Source organism: Quercus suber, unplaced genomic scaffold (genome assembly GCF_002906115.3).
Source record: "Quercus suber isolate HL8 unplaced genomic scaffold, Cork oak 2.0 scaffold_273, whole genome shotgun sequence".
Lineage (NCBI taxonomy): Eukaryota > Viridiplantae > Streptophyta > Magnoliopsida > Fagales > Fagaceae > Quercus > Quercus suber.
Window position 1 is genome coordinate 787,599 of NW_027069729.1, and position 11,220 is coordinate 798,818.

Sequence of the window (11,220 nt, forward strand, 5' to 3'; positions counted from 1 at the left end):
AATTAAAGTCTTATTTGTTATGGGTCGATGCAATAGCAAAGCAAACCAAAATTATTCCAAAAAAAAAAAAAATTACAAACTTGCACACAATGATACAAAAAGAAAGAGGGTGTTTTTAAGATAATACCCAGTTGTGATAATTAGATTCCACTAGCAGCCTATGTAAAAAATATGTGTAGTCAACAACAATTATCTCAAAGTTTGAATATCATGTGGTTCTAGAGTATTTGGAACATATTTTATTTATAAAATTTCCCCATTTTCCCAACTTGTCTGGGTTTTATATTCTTTTGTATCATGGGAATGTAATTCAGTAAAATTTCATATTGAAAGATAGACACTATAGCTGTTGATGTGACTCCATTGTACCAACCAACCATTATTTACTAACCTTCATTATAGTAAAAGATCATTTGAAATAACTGGTGGATAACATGAACACCCTACCAATAATATGAGGACTATTTTAGCTAAGAATTTCATTTTAGAGAGACCTGAAGAAATATTCTAGCTTGTGTGAACTTGTAAAAAAAGATCAATTCCTTTAAATCAAGTCCAAAACTTGATTTAAATTAAAGCCACAAGAATTAACTTTCATTCACTTCACTATATTGGGCTTCCATGCTCAATTTTATTTGTTTCATAAAATTTCTCCCTAATTCACCATATACTTGTATTTAGTCTAAAATACAATAGAAACTCACATACTTGACATCCAACGACTCCCTAAAATCCAGCCATACCCACTCCTAACAACCACTCAAACTCCAGTATACCACTATTGAGAAAATTCATCTCAACATAAATGCCCCCCTCCCCAACCTTTCCAAAAAAGAAAGAAAAAAAAAAAGAATTTCAACTTTAGTAGCAAAATTTGGATCTACCAAACCTAGGTGCCTAAAAATTCCAAAAGTCTGACCTCAAATGAAAGCAACTCACAATCTGAATTCAAAATTTATTAATATTTATGTAAGGTGATAGATTTAATTTTTTTTTCCCTAAAAAAATCAGGCCCAAAACTTGATTTAAATTAAAGCATTTTTGAAGTTGATAAGAGCATCTTGATCAGATTTCAGACATTTGATTGACTGTGCAACACCATTAGAAACAAATCCTTTTGCTATCAAACAGAGAATAAGTAGTAACAATCTAAGGACTGCAAATTTTTCCATCAGTTCTGCTATGAAGCTTTCTTTTTTTTTTTTTTCTTTTTTTAATCTCTGCTATGAAGCTTTGACTGTAAGCCATAAACCATCATCTCTAATGTATACATATAGTCTTCTTTTACTTGAAGTACATGAAATTCCTGCCTTTTTTTTTTTAATGGAGTTGAACTGTGAGTCTGTGACCTATCATGGATAAGATTAGAAAGAGTTGAAGAAATATAAAACTAATGAAACCAATGGCCACCAAAGTCAACCGTCGTTTATACATCAAATAGTGGCAAGCACTGGAACATTCCACATTAGAGTATGTTGAGGTCCAAAATTTCACAGCAAAGCCCACTCCATAAAAAATAAAGAATGCCCAATTCGTGCAGCAAGAAGAATCGACATCAAGGCCCTATGTATGTTCAGATTCCCAACAAAAAAGGCCATTAAAAAGTCCAGCAAAATCCAGTGAAAGAATTGGGCCGGGATCCCCAGAGGTTGCCAGAGGCTCAAGATCCTTGGGACGTGCAGCACAGTTAAAGTGGGATTGAGACAACTTAAAAGAAGTACCACGAAATACAAGAAATGAAGAATAGATATGTCCCTCTCAAGCACCCAGTGGTGCAGCAAAGAATCAGAAAGCTTGGAAAGTGACAATTCATTAACAAAAGGCTATACCCCGAGAAACCTAGAATGAAGAACTGTAAAGGGAAGTGGCTGAGAAAACCTTCAACCCAGCAGGAATGGATTCTGCTCACTTGGGAAAAATGACATCAAGGAGGACAGCCAAAAAGCTAAGTCTAAGAGGTAAAAGGCCTTGAAAGAAAAGAGGCTAAATGTTAGCTATCCAAAATGGAAAGTTAGTAAGTGGCTTTTAGGAAAACATGGCTAAAAGATGAAAACTATGAGAAACAGAGAAAGAATCAATGGTCAGAATGGCTGGCATAACAGGGGCTCTGGTACCTAGGGAGAATCAATGGTATCCAAACCCTAAAATGACACTATAAAAAGGGAGAAGCAGCCAACATTAAGGGAAATTATGCAGAATAGAAAATCCCAATAGAATTATGCAGAAAACTCTGTCAAGATTCAAAGAAAGTAGGGAAAACAGCTCCCGGTATCCCAGGACAGCCACTATAGAAGGTACTTGGATTCAAAGGGATTCAAACTTTGCAAGTCTTAAAGGCTAAAATAGCCATCTAAGTCTGTAATTTTTGAGCTTATTTGGACCTTGTATCACATCTTAGTGAGCATATTGTAATCCACAATTTAAGAAAAATAATGAAATACCGCATATTGATTTGAGGATCTCTAACAATTATTTGGTGTATTTCTTTATTACGTTGTCTTCCTTTACTATTTTTTGCTAAAATCCTTCTCACCTAACTATCTTGGAAGGCAAAGCCCAAGCAAAGCCACTCGGACTTGAGTTCTAAATCCCACAAGTCTTGTACAAAAGCATTAAGTTTGTGAGAATCGGGGCCAGGATCCTCATTGCTGAATTATTCTCATGAAATTCATTTACATATATGTATAAGAATGTATATCCTAATCTAAGAAACTAACAATTATTTGAAGATATGTGTATTGTATAGTGTGTTTTATGTAGCACCTATAGAGGTAAAGGGAAAGGACAAAACTCTATTACATAATAAACATGGAGAAAGATCATATAGTTCTGAGGACTAGCATTCTGGGTTCTTACAGGCCTAGTACGCCCTGGGATCCCACGACAGTATGCTCTGGGGTACCAAGTGAAGGAACTCTTTTAAATGTTTATACAATAAAAGATAGGGATAATTACACATAACCCACCTATGGTTTGGGCGAAAATCACTTTGCCTACCCGTAGTTTGAAAAGTATCACTTAACCCACCTGAGGTATGTTTCCGTCACTCTCCGTAACCCACCTCGGTCTCTGCCGTTACAAAAACACCTTTTGACCCCAAAACAGAACATAACAAGAATCAAACACCCAAAACTCAAAAGCTTTTCGAGACAGAGACCTGAGGTGCGATCAGCGTGTTCTTCGTGGTTTGGAGCGTCTGGAGTGGGAGAAAACACTTTGTTTTCATCATCGAAGCTAGGCAAGGTATGTGTGACTGCTGTTCATCTGCATTTGGGTTCTTCCACCCATGTTTTTTATCGCGACCCACCCATATAGTTAGGTTTTGCTGCTCATATGCACATTTAAATTTTTTTTGTATGTTAAATGTACATTTTGTTATTTATATGTAGAATCGCTTAGGATTAGATGTACTGCTATGGTTGTTTATCTAATGCATATACCTGAAAAAATCATGTTTATTTATCAATGATTGCACTTGTTTATGAACTATGGGTAGTGTGGTCCTTATGAATTTGTTGGGAATTTGGTTTTGGATGTGCTTTATATGGTCTTTTGTCCGTGTGTTGTTGTCTTGTTGTCTCTTTTGGCTTCTTGTCATTTTCTGCATGTCAGTGTGTAAACAAACTATATTTGAATTGTAGATGGTTGACTTCACATTTGACATTGAAATTCATGTTGGGGGATATTTTGTGGAGGAGCCAACCATTATATATGTGGGTGGGTCTGTACGTTTACTGACAAAGCTTGACCCTGACAAGTTGAGTTTCTTTGAAATTCGAGGTTTATGCCATCTAGTTGGTGCTCCTAAAGAACACAGTATATATAAGTATTTACTTCCTGAAAGTGATCTACAGGATGATTTAAGAGACATAGAAATAGATGCAGATGTCCTAAACATGACTACCCTTCATAGGGCATGGCCAGCTGAAAAAATCATAGTCTATACTGAAATAAATGTGGAGCCATTGGCAGTTGAGTATCCTGATGGAAGGGGAGTGGCAGATGGTGGTATAGGTGGTGGAGGGGGAGTGGCAGATGGTGGTGTAGGTGGTGATAGGCTTGGGGGTGTGGCAGATGGTGTAGGTGGTGATGCAGGTGGTGATGTAGGTGGTGATGTAAGTAGTTTAAGTGGTGATGCAATAAGGGATGAAATAGATTTGGATAGTGATTATGATGAAGATGATGAGAATAATGATGAGAATGATGAAGAAGAAGATGTTAAGGATGTTGAGATTGGTGCAAGAGATGAAGAACAGAATGTTGAAGGAGATGATGATGGGCTTGATGATGATGATGATGATTGGCTAAATGAAGGCCTAGAGGGGGATGACTTTGGTGATGATATATTTGCTACTCAAAACTCAGCTCCACAAGGTTCTGCTCCCAATACAGCCCCAGAATCAAGCAATGCACCCCACACAACCCCAGAATCAAGCAATGCATTCCATGCAGACCCTCAGTGGGCTGAGCCAGCCCTTGAGGATGACCTGGTAAGCATGGATGGATCTGATGATGAGCAGGTAACTGAGCAAGTAGAGTTTAATGCTAAGAGTGACATGAGAAATGTTGTACTGAAGAAGGAGATGAAGTTTCCTAATGCAAAGGTGTTCAGAGCTGCTTTGAGGGAGTATGTAGTCAAAAAACCTGTTGATATCAAATTTAAGCTTAATGAGAGGACCAAGATATTAGTTCATTGCAAGAATGGGTATGGGTGGAGATGTTATGCATCTCAAATAGGTGGAGAGCTAACATTTCAAATTAAGACCTTGACTGATGACTGTACTTGCCCTAAGTCTTTTAAAAATAGTCAAGCAACATCAGTTTATGTTGCTAAGAGGTTCATTGGGGATTTTAGCAAAAATCCAAATTAGGAGGTGAGTGGTGTACACAACCATGTGATGCAAAATTTATCTGTTGACCTAAGTGTAAACCAAGTGTATAGGTCAAAGAGAAAGGCAAAGGATTTGATCAATGGAGATGAGCAACTGCAATATGGTGTCCTTAGGGACTATGCACAAATGATAACCACTGTAGACAAGGGGAGTAGGGTTATACTGCAGACAAAAATGGCTGATGAGGCTTCCCAGCCAAAATTTTAAAGGATGTATATTAGGTTCAATGTTCAGAAGGTAGGATTTCTAGGTGGATGCAGGCCATTTATAGGTTTAGATGGTTGTCACATAAAGCACAGATTTGGTGGGCAAATCTTACCTGCCACTGCTAAAGATGCAAATGGCAACATTTTTCTAGTAGCCAAGGTTGTTGTGGAACAAGAACCAGGGAGTCTTGGATATGGTTTTTGGAAATTTTTGCTGATGATATAGGGAGGCCAGAGGAGCTTCAGTTGGTCTTCATTTCTGATAGGCAAAAGGTATGCAAGTTTTGTTTTGTTTTGTTTAGTTACACTTGAATAGTTTACTTTGTTTGCTGAACTAACTTGTTTTGTTTGTTTGTTTGCTTATTTGCAGGGGCTTATACCTGCAATAGAGACACTATTCCCTACTGTGAAGCATAGATACACTGTGAAGCATAGATACTGTGTGAAACACATCTAGAACAATTTCAAAGTTGATCACAAGGGATTAGAGCTGAAGGATGCACTGTGGAGGTGTGTTGCTGCAAAAACAGTAAGGGAGTTTGAGAGATGCATACAGTACATAAGGGATTTGGATGAAAAGGCATACGAGTATCTTGCAAACATTGCACCTGCACAGTGGACAAGGTCACACTTCAGTACTAGGGCCTTAACAGATTGTTTGGTAAATAATTTGAGTGAATCTTTTAATGCAATGATATTGAAGTCTAGGGACAAGCATATCTTGGCAATGTTGGAGTGGATTAGGGTTAGACTTATGACTAAGCTTTATACAAAAAGGGAAGGGATACAGAAGTATGCTAGAAAGTTGTATCCAAGCATACAAGATAGGTTGGAGAAATTGAAGGTTGAAAGTAAGTCATTTAGTACTACTCCAGCTGGGAGTTTCCTTTATGAGGTAGGTAGTCAGTATAAAAGGCATGTAGTTGATTTGGTGAAGAAGACATGTAGCTGTAGGTTTTGGGACTTAAATGGCATTCCCTGCAAACATGCCATAATAGCCATTTATACAAACATTGAGACACTAGAAGACTATACCTACCCATGCTACTTCAAAGAAACTTACATGGAGATATATAAGGAGGTACTTCCTCCCATGCCTGGCCAGTCAAAATGGGCTAAAACTGGACAGCCTGCTCCCCTAGCACCTCACATATATAAACCACTAGGCAAACCACCCAAGCAAAGAAAGAGGGTTTCTGATGAGCCTAGGAACCCTTACAAAGCAAGTAGGCTGAACAGACCTGTTAGATGTGAGAAATGCAAAAAGGAAATGCATAACTCAAGAGGGTGCAAGGCTGGCATCACTGGGGAGACACTATGGCAGAGGAGACAGAGACTTGCAAGAGAAAAGGCTGTAAGTAATTAGGATTTAAATGATTAAAAAAAAAAAACTTGTTTTTAAACTTACAATAAACACTATATTGAAACTGGTTTTGTTGCAGGCAAGAGGAAGGGAGCCTGCACCTAGATTTGCACCTAAGCCTGCACCCCAGCCACCATCCCAGTAGCCTACCTAGACCTACAACATGATGTCTGCCACTCAGCCTTCATCCTCACAGCAAGGAAATCAACCTAGGCCATCTCATAGGAGAGCAGGATGGTTCTCTTCCTCACAGCCAAAGTTTCACACAGCTAGGGAGACCTGAGATACCTTACCAAGTTCTTCACAGGTAACTTGGTTGACTAACCTCTTTCCTGGATGGTTGTGTAGACTGTGATATTTTTTAACAAGTGGATCTATTTTTTATTTTGTAGCCTTCACATGCAATTAGGAGCACTAGTGGTGTGAGGACTAGAGGACAACTTGCTACACAAAGGCCACCAAAAATGAATTCAGTGGGTGGAAAGAGGAAAGAGTAAAGGCAAGAAATGAATGAAGCTAGTGGGTACGCATGCCAGCATTGGGAGTAAAGCTAGTGGGAACATGTGGGCCGTTTTGTTTTTTTGTGAAGACCACTATTGGCTTTTTGTAATTATCAATTAGTGTAAAAAACAATCACCTTATTTTGAGAAATTATATGTATGTGTATATATGTGTGTGTATATATATATATATATATATATGTAGCTGGCCTTGGAATGTGCTTTTTTGTAATTAAGGTACAATATACTCCAGGTTGTTATATGGAAGTTGTGGTATTACAATTTGTATGGAAAAATATTTGTCCAAACTAGATTATATGGAAATTTATTTATTGCTACTACAAATTGTGTCCAAGTATATTTTTCCAATATAGATTGTATCGAAGTTGTTATTGTGGAATGGTTGTTATGGTATGCACAAGTCATTGATAATTGACATTATTTGTTCAAACTAAATTATATGGAAGTTTATTTATTGCTACTAAAGATTGTGTCCAAGTATATTTTTCCAATATAGTGTATGGAAGTTATTATTGTGGAATGGTTGTTATGGTATGCACAGGTCATTGATAATTGACCAATACTTCTTTCATTATATGCCCACAGACTAGTGGCATGACCAATATTTCTTTCATTGAATGGTTGTTATGGTATGCACAAAATACTCAATAATTGACCAATTCTTCATTCATTGACAGATCAAAACATTACATTAGTAGGCTAGTGCTATTACAATGCAAATTCATTAACACCATTGCCATAAGTATCTCTACTAACCAATTAACTACTTCAGGGCAACAATCTAGGTCTCTTCACTCCAGAGAACTCAATTGAGACAAAACACAACAACATAACAATAACAAAAAAGATCCATGACAAAATGCATGCAGACTTCCACATTCTCTGCTTCTCTTCAGCAAACATGGCTTTTTCCTTAGCTTTTGCACAGACAGCTCGAGCCTTTCTCTCTCTCTCTCTCTCTCCTCGACTTTGGCTTCTTCTTCAAGAGCCTTTTCTGCCATTTTCCTAGCTTCTTCTACCGTTTCCAGAGCTATCCTTTCCCTCTCATTGGCAAGTTGGAGAGCACTCTGAAGCCTAGACATCTTCTCTAGAGCCAAAGGTGCAGTTTCATTCCCACGAGGACAGGTTAGGTTATCAAGCCAAACAAAGAAAGTACACTTAGGACCAACCTTATAATGGCTACAACTCAAGAACCTCCTCCCAAAATTGTACAAATTCAAACTTGTTCTCAAAACACAAGTCTACTTATTGCACATATGTCCACATGAACCCGAGAAATTACCACTTGATGAAGACATATTAACAGAGCCCGATTCCTGGGAAGTACAAATTTAGACTTTCACATAGTAAGTTCGCACTTGAACAAAATCTGAAACCCTAAATCAATAACAGACACAAATATGTGGGTGGGTCACGATGAACAGCAGTCACACATACCTTGCCTAGCTTCGATGATGCAAAACAAGTGTTTTCTCCCCCTCCAGATGCTCCAAACCACGAAGAACAAGTTGATCGCACCTCAGGTCTCTCTCTCGAATAGTTTTTGAGTTTTGGGTTTTTTGATTCTCGTTATGTTCTGTTTTGGGATTAAAAGGTGTTTTTGTAACGGCGGAGACCGAGGTGGGTTACGAAGAGTGACAGAAACATACCTCAGGTGGTTTAAGTGATACTTTTCAAACCACAGGTAGACAAAGTGATTTTCACCCAAACCACAGGTGGGTTATGTGTAATTATCCCTAAAAGATAAGCCTTAAATACTCTATTTCAATCTCCTTCTCATTGTGAGTATTATGAACACTTATTTTACTCATTTCGTAAGAGTAAATGGTCATTTTACAAGATTAAAACACTTATAATGGTATTTTATTGCTTAGTAGGAATTGCATTTTTTGTCTTGAGGAGCTTTATGTGACTTGCACACAACTTGGTTTGTAATCAGCCCCATTTAGCTGCGGTAAACCAAGCCCAGTCCACCAAAACAACAAGTATTAAGGCTCGAGATCCTTGTCTCTACTTGGGCCTGTGTGCTAAGAAAAAAAGCACTCTCACAGAGTATAACCAGTTTGGTTTCATATGAAGCAATGTGTTAATTAGATTTTTTATTTTTTATTTAAAGTCTAGGGATTTTGGTCACCATATACTTGTATTTAGTCTAAAATACAATAGAAACTCACATACTTGACATCCAATGACTCCCTATAATCCGGACATACCCACTCCTAACAACCACTGAAACTCTAGTATACCACTATCAAACTACTTCCCTCAGTCATGGAATATAAGTAATCAAGAGAGACAAAAACTCACCTTTAAATCCCCTTGGAATGGATGAGACGTGCCACCAACACTTTATACTTCACTACTTCAGAGTGTTATATTCTTCCAATAAGCCACAACATATTAAAAAAATGACACTTGAGATATTTCCAAATAAACCAAGGTAAAATAAAATAGTTTTTTTGGCAGTAAAATTATAGTACTATTGAAACAACATTTAGGCAATCTCACAAACACATCAATGGCATGCCAAGGATGCTCGTCTAATATAAACACAAACACAAACAAACGAAGAAGAAAAAAAGCGTCTCATATTAATATAAACAGAGCATAAAAGTTTTGCACCCAAAAAAAAAGAATTGAAATAGAGAATAAAAGTTTTGCACCAAAAAAAAAAAAAGAATTAAGATGCAGTTAACAACGATTCCTGGGAAGTACAAATTTAGACTTTCACACAGTAAGTTCGCACTTGAACAAAATCTGAAACCCTAAATCAAGAACAGCCACAAATACGTGGGTGGGTCGCAATGAACAGCAGTCACACATACCTTGCCTAGCTTCGATGATGCAAACCAAGTGTTTTCTCCCCCTCCAGATGCTCCAAACCACGAAGAACAAGCTGATCGCACCTCGGGTCTCTCTCTCGAATAGTTTTTGAGTTTGGGTGTTTTGATTCTTGTTATATTTTGTTTGGGGTTAAAAGGTGTTTTTGTAACGGTAGAGACCGAGGTGAGTTACGAAGAGTGACGGAAACATACCTCATGTGGGTTAAGTGATACTTTTCAAATTACGGATAGGCAAAGTAATTTTCGCCCAAACCACAGGTGGGTTATGTGTAATTATCCCTACTTATATAATATATATATATATATATATACCATTAAAAAAATAAAAAAAAAAATTGTTAACTTTTATTTCTTATAAAATATTTTAAAAAATATTTTCTAAATTAATGTCGTTTTTAATTTTCAGAATTACCCTTTGTTTGGCTTGTGACCAAACGCGCTTTATGCCACCCAAAAAAGAAAAAGAAAAAAAAGACATGAGATAGAGGTACATGCTGGTGCCTTAAAAAGTCACAAAAGATGGCCGGCAAATGTCATTACTCCATGTGCACCACCACAAAAAGACATACCATTGATGCTTGACTAAACATGTGACGTGAGTGGCCCCCCAACTAAATAAATGAAACTTTTTTTTTTTTTTTTGAGAAAGAAAAAAATAAATGAAACTGAAAGATGCCTTTTGAACGGTCTATATTTTGAGCATTTTAAAGAAATACTACCCACCTGCCACAAATGAAATTACCATCCTATAAGAAAATAAAATCTCCATTGGAGAACTTCCAGATCTTGCAAATATAAATATTCTCCTTCTCTCTCTCTTACTCTTTGATGTGAGTTTGTGGTTATGCAGGGGCGTGCATGAAACTCCAGATCCGATTTGCCCTAGTGAATAGAGTATTCCACCAGTACTTTGAAGAAATGGAAGTGATGATGGATGCGTGGAAATTTACTGAATTTAAGGCATGTGACATCAGTAGCTCAATCTTTAGAATGGGTGATTTTGGGAAAATTATGCTCTTTCCTCAAGCATGCAGAAGAGAGCTGGGAGTCGTTCTGCAACGTCACAACCTGGTTGTTTTTTCGTTCTTCAGCTAAGAGTTTGTTTTATACATTGTAATATCCTCGGTGAATTATGTAGGATTCATCACCGACTTCACCAAAGTATTTTGTATGTGTTTTGAATAACCATGGAATGAAAAAACACATGAGCATCATGAGTGGCTGAATTTTAGTAAGGTAAAAACCTCCTATCTAGCTATGTTATGTATCAAACATCTAAAAAGTACTGGAAACAAATGTATGGGTAAGCAAGAAAACAATAGTCAAAAAGTGATAAGTATAGCAAAGTGTGTAATTTTCTTAGTATAATAAAGTTTCTCTTTTATTAAGACCTAT